Genomic DNA, 10,800 nt, shown 5'->3' with positions numbered 1-10,800 from the left:
TATATATAGTTTTTATTTTACTTATTTATTTTTTACATAAAAAGCACACAAAACAACTCTTAAGAGGCAGGGCCTCACTGACGGGCCTTATGGAAATCTGGAAATCCCCAGTAGGACAGATATGACCCACGAACCACCAGTTGCATCCCTGAATTAAACCATGGACTTGATAAAATTGTGTTTGTTATAAATCACTTCTCACTTTCTGTTGTCTTCGCACATTGAATTTGTAATAATTCAAAGCCAAAAAATGAAAAACGTAGCTGTCCATTCAGCACAAATAGCTCCTTGTGCTTGTGTTCCTTTTTTTCTTAGATCAGCAATGATCAAATACTTTATTTTTATTTCTGTGGTAATGATGTTCCTGTTGTGAAACTTGGAAATAATGTTAACATTTATAACAAGTGATAGTAAAAAATAAAAGGCTTAATGCTTAGACTGTTGTGTCTAGTGCAACATAATGACCTGCTGTAGATCTGCTATTTATCTGCTCTTCATTAATTGGCTCATTTAGTTGCACGGAGCTGCATGAATAAACAAAAGAGCAAAACTAGAAAAGCACACACACAGGGTCACTGTGCTTGCACGATTCACTTGGTGCACTTTTGACTTCAGGTTCAGTTTTGGTTCGTGCACCCTCCAGCGGTTCTTTGATGATTTTTGTTATAGTGGGAGTAAGGAGAACCATCTGCAGCTAAATGCCAGTAAGATCAAGGGGCTGGTGGTGGATTTCCAGCGGACCGAGAAGCTACTGACACATGTCATCGTTCCAGTGTGAAGAGGTGGAGACGTTGCAGACCTTCTAGTACCTGTGTGTGTAAATCGACAAACAGGCAGACCTGAGAGAGACAGACTGCAGGCTTTGCGAGGGAAAAAAAAAAGAAGTGAGTTAGAGATCTTAATATTTAAGTTTAATCCAGCGTCTGAGCCCAGAGCGGTGTGAGCTGAGGTCATGCAGACTGCACTGAAAGATAGGAAAATAAGTGTTTGCAACACATTCACACTCGTGCTTGTACACCACTCGCAGCAACTCTTGTTTGCCTTCTCTGTGTGTTGCCCGAGGACCCTTTGGCATGTGAACAAGCAGGAGCTGCGAACTTAACTGAACCGCCATCCCTGCAATTAGTAGGCAACCCAGCTTTCCACCTGAGCCACAGCTGCACCTCTTTTCAACTTACACAACACCTCCTTTGCTCACTTAGTCAGCTTTTAACTTCCCCTGCTATTTATGTAGACAACCACATCAGTGGAATTTGCCCTGTACTCTTCAGCTGAAATTCTTTATTTTCAGTCTGCCTAAATGACCTGCTGTTGCTCTATTTTTATACTTTTTAATAATAATACAATAATATTCTACTTTGATGCATTTGGTTGCCATTTTCCTTTCCAAGATTTCCCCCCATGGTGATTATTAAGTTTTCATGCTATCTTCCTATTGTCAGAAACACAGTATTTTCTCTTGAAAAGTCTACACACCTGTATAGAATCCAATTGTAAAGGTAGMGATACTACAGTACAAGTTAATAGAAAAGCAAAATCCAGTGAGTGGAACATACGGCATCCCTGATATCCATGGTTTTGATACCGAGTGCACTAGCGTTGCTTTCAAACGTTATCTGATGGTGAACAGAAGAAAAGGGGTGCTATCTACAGTATATTGTTAAAGCCGATGCCTGTGGGCATCAAACATCGAAATGTCAGGCTGGGGATAAATTCAAAGGATAAATTATTCATATGGCTCCAGTAAATGCTGTGCATGAGGCCACGTGCGGGCCTCAAAAGCAAAGGAGAATTTGACAGGAAGCAGTACAATCCCTGTAAGGTAAGGAGGTGGGGGCTGCAGGAGGTCATCACTGTAGCAGCTGTTCGAGCAAGCAGGGGAAGTGACCTGCTCAGTAAACCATAAACAAGTGTGAACAATATGCAAAAGTGGTCGTGAAGGGAGTCCTCGTGATTGTACACCGACTTGGATTTGGCAGGAAAGCTCGCTCCCTTTGGGGAGGTGATGAAGTGAGATGAGAGGCGAGTCAAATGTGCTGATGTCACTGTAGATTTAAGGAAGCTTTTGATCATGCTGATGGACCCACTGCAACATCACAACAGGACCTTTCTGTTCCAACAAATCAAATGACAACCAAACAATCTTCGCCAAATGAAACAGCGAATGTCTCTCAAAGAAATGTTTTTGTACTTTTCTCTTGGTTTTAAGAGCCCAAATTGACYATCGCAGACAAAACAGGTCAAAAACAGACAGAATTGATGTCAGTGAAACTATAAGGGAGATGTATGTGACGGTCTATAAAAGGGTTGACTCAAATCCTTAAAGTGAGGTTTTGGTGGATAGGTTATGTACAATTCACATCTTACCTGCTATATTTGGCTCTTTGAAAAGATGTCAGTTTGGAGAAACAGAGTTTAATTCTGACCAGACTGAAGATCAAATGGTTAGTCCAATCGATTCCAAGATCAAAGTGGATTGCTGCCGTTTTAAAAAGACTCCAGCTGTTGGAGACTAGATTGTAACTCAAGACTGTAAGAAAACAAGACAATTTGTGGTTCTAGTTTCACTGGATTCTAAAATGTTTGCAACCAAGCGAGCAGAGAGCAGTGAAGCCACATTTTGCACTGACAGTTTTTTCAWGTAGGGATCTATGATTCACTCAAGCCCCAATTTGATTTGGCTATTGAGTTTACATCTACAGTTCGGATTATTTTCAGATATTTATTTTTTTTAGTTGACAAAATGAATTGTAGCCACTTAAACCAAATATGTTTCTTTTCTTTTAACATCAGCATTTTTGTCCTTGTATCAAACTGTAGCTGTCTGTTGTCTTAGTAACATAATTTAACTTCAAAATAAATAGAAATGCCATCACAAAGCCTTTTGTGACCAACAGTTATCAAGTGCCAAACTGAATTTGTCTTAACTTTTCATAATRAAAATGGCCCTCATGCAAGAACCGTTCGTACGCACAGATTTGTTCTTAAATTGTGCTTACGAGTGATTTAGGAGAATTTGTGGCATTCACCAATTTTCTGGCATTCTGATTTTTTTCAGATACAAACAAAATTCACGWGTGGTCCAGACCTGTCGTATATTTTACGAGCAGTCAGTCTGCTGTTATCCAGACAGATTTTCTTCATTAATAACTTTATATTTCATTAGTTTGAAGATATTTTGAGTTGAAAATAAATCACATGCCATGTTGACAAGAGGCTATTCTGTTTGAATTGGAATTAGATTTTAAATGTAACTAACAACATAAATTGGTTAGATTAAATTAAATTGGCTTTTAATGCTGTGGTATAACACTACAATATTAATATGAAGAACTCAAACTAAAAAAACAACTTAAATTGTGCATTAATTGAAGTTTGGAGACATTTTATAATGTTTTTTTTTCTTTTTCAGAACCGTGTCTGACACTTGCGACGGTCGGGAGAGGGGAGACGGCCGGGCGGGGGTGGGGGGGTAGCGGTGTGCGACTGCTCTTCTTCTGAATAAATGAAAACTATGTAACACAGTTGTTTACATTTAAATTCAAAAAACATTTGACCAAAGAAAAACCAGAACAGGACTAGAGAGAGATGAATATGATTTAGATTTTTATTTCTGTGACTGTATACGATCCACAGGAGACGCGACATTAACAGCAATCGTCATTTCATTCCTCAGCTTTAGCAGGTMCTTTAATTCCACTGCTGACGCTGCTAAAAAKATTTTTTTTGGATCTCTGAGAGCAGGACTTCAATCTCCGAACTCATTAAGTTCTTCTTTTTACTTTGCAATGTCATTTATGAATGGACACTTCCTGGTTTGTGGGGCAGGAAGCGTAGCCTTATATGGTGTTTTTGGGGTGGTAATTATGCTAATCACCTCTCCCCATGCAGAAGCAGCTGATACGCTTTCATCAGTTTACACAGCTCATTTACACACTTTTCCTTAAGATAGAAAAGTTTGTTGAATCTGACGTGGCATGTTTGTACAAGCCCTTCATACAAACAAAAGTAAGATACAGTATATTTAGGATAAGAATACGAACATGTTCTTGCTTGAGGCCCAAYATGATCATAATTTGAAGTCGGAATAAGTTTGCAGAAAACAAAATTGATTCTCTTCTAAAAATCTTCATTAAAAGACTCCATTCAGTCAGCTCACAGTATTTGTCTTCCAGCCAGGGCCTGAGAGTTTGAGGCCTTKGGTCTTATCAGAAAAGCAAAACAATAACAACCCAATCAGGTGCAACCCAGCATCTATCCCACGTTGCACTAAAAGAATAAAAATGAATCACCCTCTTAAAGTCACTTGTACATACCCCAAGGGGTGGTACCTTTTATGGCAGATATTAGAATGAACCTGAACCTGAACCTGAACCTGCTGCTGTTCCACCTGAATTTCCCCGCCGCAGGACAATAAAGGCTGTTTCTATTCTATTGTTTCTTATTTTAACTGTTAAAAGGTCAGTAACTGTTCTGTAAGTAAATATATGTGGAAATTCTTTTTGTGACAATTGAAACATTCAAAATCTAGCATTTACAATTTACCATCTATTACAAGAGTGTATTATTAGTTCAAAATGAGGAAGAACAAAAAACTAATGTTTTTAGAGGTTTAGCGAGCAAAAAAAACATGTACACAAGAGAAATACTTGTGGAGGATAGTTGGAGAAATACTCCAACTTACTGACTTGATACACAACTTGGAAATTCTATCTGTTACCATTTTGCATACCTTCTAGCTCCCCCCATGTCAGACTGACCAATCATGACTTACCCAAACTACACCCACACCCAAGGAACTCCCACCCAATCACTGCAGCAACTCCTTTCTCAATTAAAAAAATAAAACAAACAGAAAACTGCTCTTTTTTCTGTGCTGGAATTGCAAAACCACATTTTCCTATACATTTTGCCCAGATCATATGTACCTTGGCTCKTTTGTTTTTATGTGACAACAAAGTCAAGTTTAATTTTAAATTTCTGACACTTGAGCATTAATGTCAAATGTTAAAGCAGTTCATGGTCACAAGCAAACATTTGAAGGCAACCAGAACCACTTTTCAGGTTGTAAGTTGTATATAAATATAACAAGGTAGACATAACAAGAGACTTTTAGTTCTTCTGCACCTGTGACCACATCTAAAAATCAGAGTTGGACCTTTGAACTCCCAAGCTTCWTTTTTGCCGGGTACGTGACTTATTTGTCCTTTGGGCATTGAGTAAACTTACTGAGAAGATGCACTGATCATGTTGACAGATGCATTTAGCCATCTGCACACACCTCATTAGCACATGATGCTGACATTGTCTGGTTGAGAAAGTAAAAAAAAAAAATTAACAGTTTCATGCCTAAGTATAGAAGTTAGACTTTTTTGCTAAAATACTCTTCTTTCACACTAGTATCACATCTTTGAGCAAGTGTGGTTTTAAAAAATGATAAAAAGGCACCTTTCTGAATAGACATCAGCAGGAGGAAATCTTCACCTGTTTATGGTGTCACAACTGATACTGATAACTATTTGACAGAATATCCCTTTAAAATAGCCAGTCTTTCCCTTCAAGGTGAAAGCTTTTCCAAACGAAACAAATGCTGAGACTTTGTAGTGTCTTTTAAAGAAGAAATAGATTTCTTTACAAACCAAGAGACAGGGCAGGTATATTTGTTTAACGTTTCAAATCTGCTGCTCGGCATAATTTAATTAGGTCTGAGTAACTGTCTAATAGCCCTGGGCTTTTAGAAACTTTGCTACGTTAATGTACTGTGTCAATAATGAAACCCCATTATTCATTTGGTGTTTTTTTTTTCTGCAACATTTATTTTCCTGGTATATGTGCTACACACTGTTTTCACACTGATTTAGCTGAATGTTGTGCCACTCTGGAGAACAAAAAGTACGTTTTATTGAGCCAATTAATCCCTTATGACAAAATCAACCTTTTCCCATCTTGCAAAAAGCCCCGTCTTTCAAAAACATAGATTGTTATATTTCTACGCCATCTCTGTGGCTGTGTCAAGGAAACCAATGCTGACCTTCATTTAGACAAAAGAATGACAATACCTTAGGGAGATAAGAAAGTGATGGGGTGTGTGTGTGTGTGAAGGGGCCGTGTGTGGGGAAGAAAAAWAAAGGAAAATCAATAGCTCATTTTCTGCTTTTTTGTATAGGGATTCTGATGTTTGCTGAGATAAAGGTCGACTAGCCTGAGAGATCTCTCACGCCGTCTCGGCTTGAACAACCATGAAATTGCTATTGTGTCCGCAGCCGTTTAAAAGTGAGAAATCAGATTTTGCCCTATAGCCTTTAATGTGCCTTATGGAAATAAGGCCCTGTGTGCATTTATGTGCATTGCCTTAATTCTCCTGCAAAATGTTCCATTTTTTTATTTTGCCCATACCTAAAAGAGGRAAAAAAACAGTTCTATGTGTTTGTAATAGTCAGCTGGGTCATTTCATTATAAAAACACCATCTAAAGGTGACTGACTTTTCCAGTTTGAAGGAATGGAGCTCTTCTTTTGCATTAGTGCACATGCATGATTGAGCTTTGGCCACCACTGTCACCGCTTCACTGGTTTTCTTTTTTTGAATATTGGCAGCTCCTGATCACTGCTGACCAGAATCATTCCTAAATAGCTCAACATTTACATTTATGTAGAAGTTGAAACCTTGCCAAGCTTGTCTAGGTCCACGCCAAAGCTGAAGTCATAGTTTAGATTTTTAGAAATAAAGTTTGTTGAAAAAGCTATGAACAATAAATACTGTCCTTGCAGATTGTTTATTAATCAACTTAAATGAGAAGAAATCAAACTTACCTCAGACTGGATTGATGTGCTAATGGCTGGGCATAGTCAAGACCAAAGATGATGATTCTTTGAAGAACTTCAATCTCTTATCACTTAGAGCAGGGGCGGGCAGCTTAAGTGATGAAAGGGGCCACAATGTTTTGCTGACACTACCAGAGGGCCATATAGTGCTGCACACTTACCCAAATGTAATAAAACTAATTAAAACACCTTTGTATATACAATGTGTATGTATGTTTATTAAATCAACATACAGTGCAATAACTTAACATATTTCATTCTCAAATGCATGTGTAGCAGTTGTATTTTGTTTAATAAAATGAATACTTCCTTACTTTATCATAAAATGTCTTGAGTGCAGACTTCTCATATTTAGCTTTGAGCAACATGTTGCAGTGGTGACTAATAAAATATTTCAAGGCACTCACTCTAATCAGACTGAACACCTAAATTTTCTTTGAAAATCTGTGAACAGATAGACCACCTCCCATTTCACCTGAAACATGCAATTTTCTCTGTCCCACTTTATTTCCTCCGTTCAAAGCCATGGCTAAATTTCTCTTCTTCACTGGTAGAAAAATCGTTTGTGTAAGGAAGTGTTTGCATTGGAGATGCCATCTAGTGGCAAACTTTGTTATTACAAMCAATTCAGTGCCACTGAAATACTTCTATATGATTAGTAATTTTCTAAAAGTAATCTAAGAGCTGCTTTGAGYGCTCAGTGGCAGGCCGGACAGAAGTCAACTGTGGGCTGGACACAGCCTGTGGGCCTTCAGTTGCTCACCCCTGACTTGGAGGTTTTTGTGATGACTTTTATCAACCTTTCCACCACCATACATTTTGCATTATTACCACCCAACACTAACAGCATAATAACAATTATGCTTTCTGCATTTGTAAATGTTTGTTTTAGAAAATTATCGTGGTTGTGTATCCAAAACTGATTAACTTTTAGAGTCAGGCAAATTCAAGATGGCCACCACAGCCAACTGAAATTAGAAAACACAAGAATGGCTTTAAGAACTACTGAGCAGTAGTAAAAAAGGATCAGCTGGTAAGGTGTGTCTAATCTACATACATGATGCAAAATGYATGAAGCGAAACATCAGAAATGTGGCAACAGCTTGGATGGGTGGACCACCAGATGCTTAATTTTGATATCCTGTGTTTTGACTGATGAGAAGATATCCATGAAGCAGAGCAATGGATGACACTAATATAGTGTGGTGTGATTAGAAGCAGATATATGTCTCGTCATTATATAAAGTGCAAATTTAAATACGGATTTTAGACGTGGTATTCTGCAACAAGAATATCTGTTAATGTTTTCATTCATGTTACTTAGACAAATTCAATAAAAAATGAAAAATAATCAGGATGCATCTTTTATCTCTCTAAGATGGCCAAAATCTTTAGTCAGCAGAGATTATTAAAATATATCTCATCTGTTATTGTCAGGGGAGCGGGTTTTTCTTCTCCAGATGTTCCCTGATGTGGACTCTCAGACTGTGAGAATTGTGACATATTTTCTTTGAAAAAAACAAACAAACAAACAAACATGCTTCATGCTTAGAACTTCGATGTCTCTCCTCAGCAAGATGAAAATGTTCAAATAGGTCAAAATGTCAACCTGTTTGGGCCTACCAATCTAAAAAAAAACCTATGATTCCAAAATGCAACGATTGGTGATCCCTCCCAGATTCTACTACCATTGAAGACAAAATAAAGAGCAAAAGTAGCTAACAAATGAAGGGTTTTGTGTAACAACATGTGAAAGTTTAACAAAATGTGCAAGTCCATTCAGCTAAGAATCTGTGAAATTGTCCATTTTTTATTTTGTGGTTTGGACAGTTAGCTTTGGCTGCCATCTTGAATCAGGTTTTAAAATCACATAATTTTTTTCTGAGAATTCAATTAAAATTCATCCAATAGTTGCTAAGCAGAGGCGATTGTTCTAAGACTGCAAGGGAAGTTCCTGTTGTCACAACCTCCTACTGTCACAACCTCCTACTGTTGTTTACACTCCCACTTCAGCATATATATTTACAACAATGCTTCAGGGGAGGGGTGCTTTGTGGGGCGGGAGCTTGGCTGCAGACAACTTCAGGGAGAAGCTTTGTACAAATAGGCRGAGCTTTGTATCAAAGGGGGATTAGACAGCTCCACATGGCTACCACAAGAGATTCAAGGATTTCTCAAATGTGCATGAATGAGTCAAAGAAACACTCTGGGTATGTTTGTGTTGAGGGAACATGATTTAAAGCTCAAAATAATACACTTGGTATACTCCTTCCAAAAGAAACTAAAACAACAAAACTGGTCCTAGATTTTAAGGCTAATGTGATGTTTATAATTGCYACAAGAAATAGGTGATGTAACACAGAGCATGTGAAAATAACTTTTCCACTTTTCATAATATATTTGAAGTGCCAGTGAAACTGGCATTGCCTACTCTCAAGCAAGTGGGGGTATGTGCCAGCCATCGCCCCCTCCCCAATTTTAATTGCACTATAAAACAACATTCATCAACAGCACATTTGAGTGGGTGGGGGATGTGTGTGTGTCTTTTTCACCCCCCATTCTCCATTTGGGGTTGGGGGCCAGAWGGAGGAGCAAACCTTCTGGTTGGGTGGCTTGGGGGAGTGCTGTGGGCGGGGCTGGCATCTGGTTCCCCTGGGGTTATCCAGAGTTTTTGATTGTGACTCCTGGTTGCCAGAGTGACCGCTGTGTTCTGGCAGGTGGTCGGCTGGGTGGGGGGGATGCCTGGCCGTTGGCCAAGTCYTGCGATGGTTGGGGACGTGGCTGCACTTTGGCTGGGATACTGGCCAGTTAGACTGATGCAGCGTTTGCTAAGGGGGTGTGCTATGCAGGGGGTGCGCATGGACGAATGCTTTCAGGTCTGTAGCATGCGGTTGGTGGATAGCCCGATGTGATCATCTTCTGCGGCTTTTTCCTTCTGCTCTGGCTCCTGGCCTGTGGATGGCCTGCAGTCGCGGTGGGTTGGTGAAGCAGTGGGGTGCACCCTGTGGCAGTGCTGGGGTTGTTAGCGGGCTGTGCTTGGCCTAGAGCAGCGGGTCAGCTCAGCTCAGGCAGATTAAAAGTAGGTAGGATTAAAGAGATACTATACTGAAAAGGTCAAAACCAAAATATATGAAATAATTACGCCTGGCTGGCGTGGATGAATGGGCTATCCTGTGGACAGGCAGGCTGGCTTAATGGACTCCGTGGTTTTTGCCTTGAATGCCACTGAGTTGGTTGGATGTCGGCCCAGCTGACTGGGAGATGCATCTGGGGGTTGTGGCATATTCTGTGAGGGGTGGGGGGTTGCCTAACTCTCTTGGATGTGGGGTCACTGAAGTCTTTGGTTAGGTGGGTGGTGACGGTGGAGCTGCAGTGGGCTTGGTGATGGCTGTCTCTGGGCTGATGTTGCAGTGGAAGCGATGTGGATTTGTTTGGATGGCTGCAGGGACATGGGCTACGTTCACACTGCAGGCAAATCCGACCCAAATCCGATTTTTTTGACCCATCTGACTCATATCCGATATTTTTATGACAGTCTGAATGAGACAAATCTGATTTTTTCAAATCTTTTTACTTTTCATTAGTATGATAATAACAATGTCCAGCCTGGGTTGCGGAGAGTATCGATCCTAAAGTTAGCTACTCGGTCGATACTTTTTTCCAGCTCGTAGTTTCGTTCAAAAAAAAAAAGCTTCACTGGAGCATCCCGGTCAGAGGCAGCTTCAGATATAAACACTGAACTAAAGAAGCATGTCAGATAATTATTGAATTGGCTCTGGTTAAATAACAACTTCTGATTCGATGTGCAAAATGTAGCATCCATGCTAGCTCTGTGTGGCAGGATGAATTGCACCTGCTGGTAGGGTAATTGTGGTGTTGTGGCAGCCAATGACACTAGAGGGTGCTCCCTATAAAAAGCACAGGTAAACTGCAGGTTTAGATTAGATTGGTTGGCTGAAGACACGTCACCGTGTGGT

This window comes from Austrofundulus limnaeus, unplaced genomic scaffold, assembly GCF_001266775.1.
Source record: "Austrofundulus limnaeus strain Quisiro unplaced genomic scaffold, Austrofundulus_limnaeus-1.0 Scaffold1, whole genome shotgun sequence".
NCBI lineage: Eukaryota > Metazoa > Chordata > Actinopteri > Cyprinodontiformes > Rivulidae > Austrofundulus > Austrofundulus limnaeus.
Note: the sequence above shows the minus strand (reverse complement) of the source record.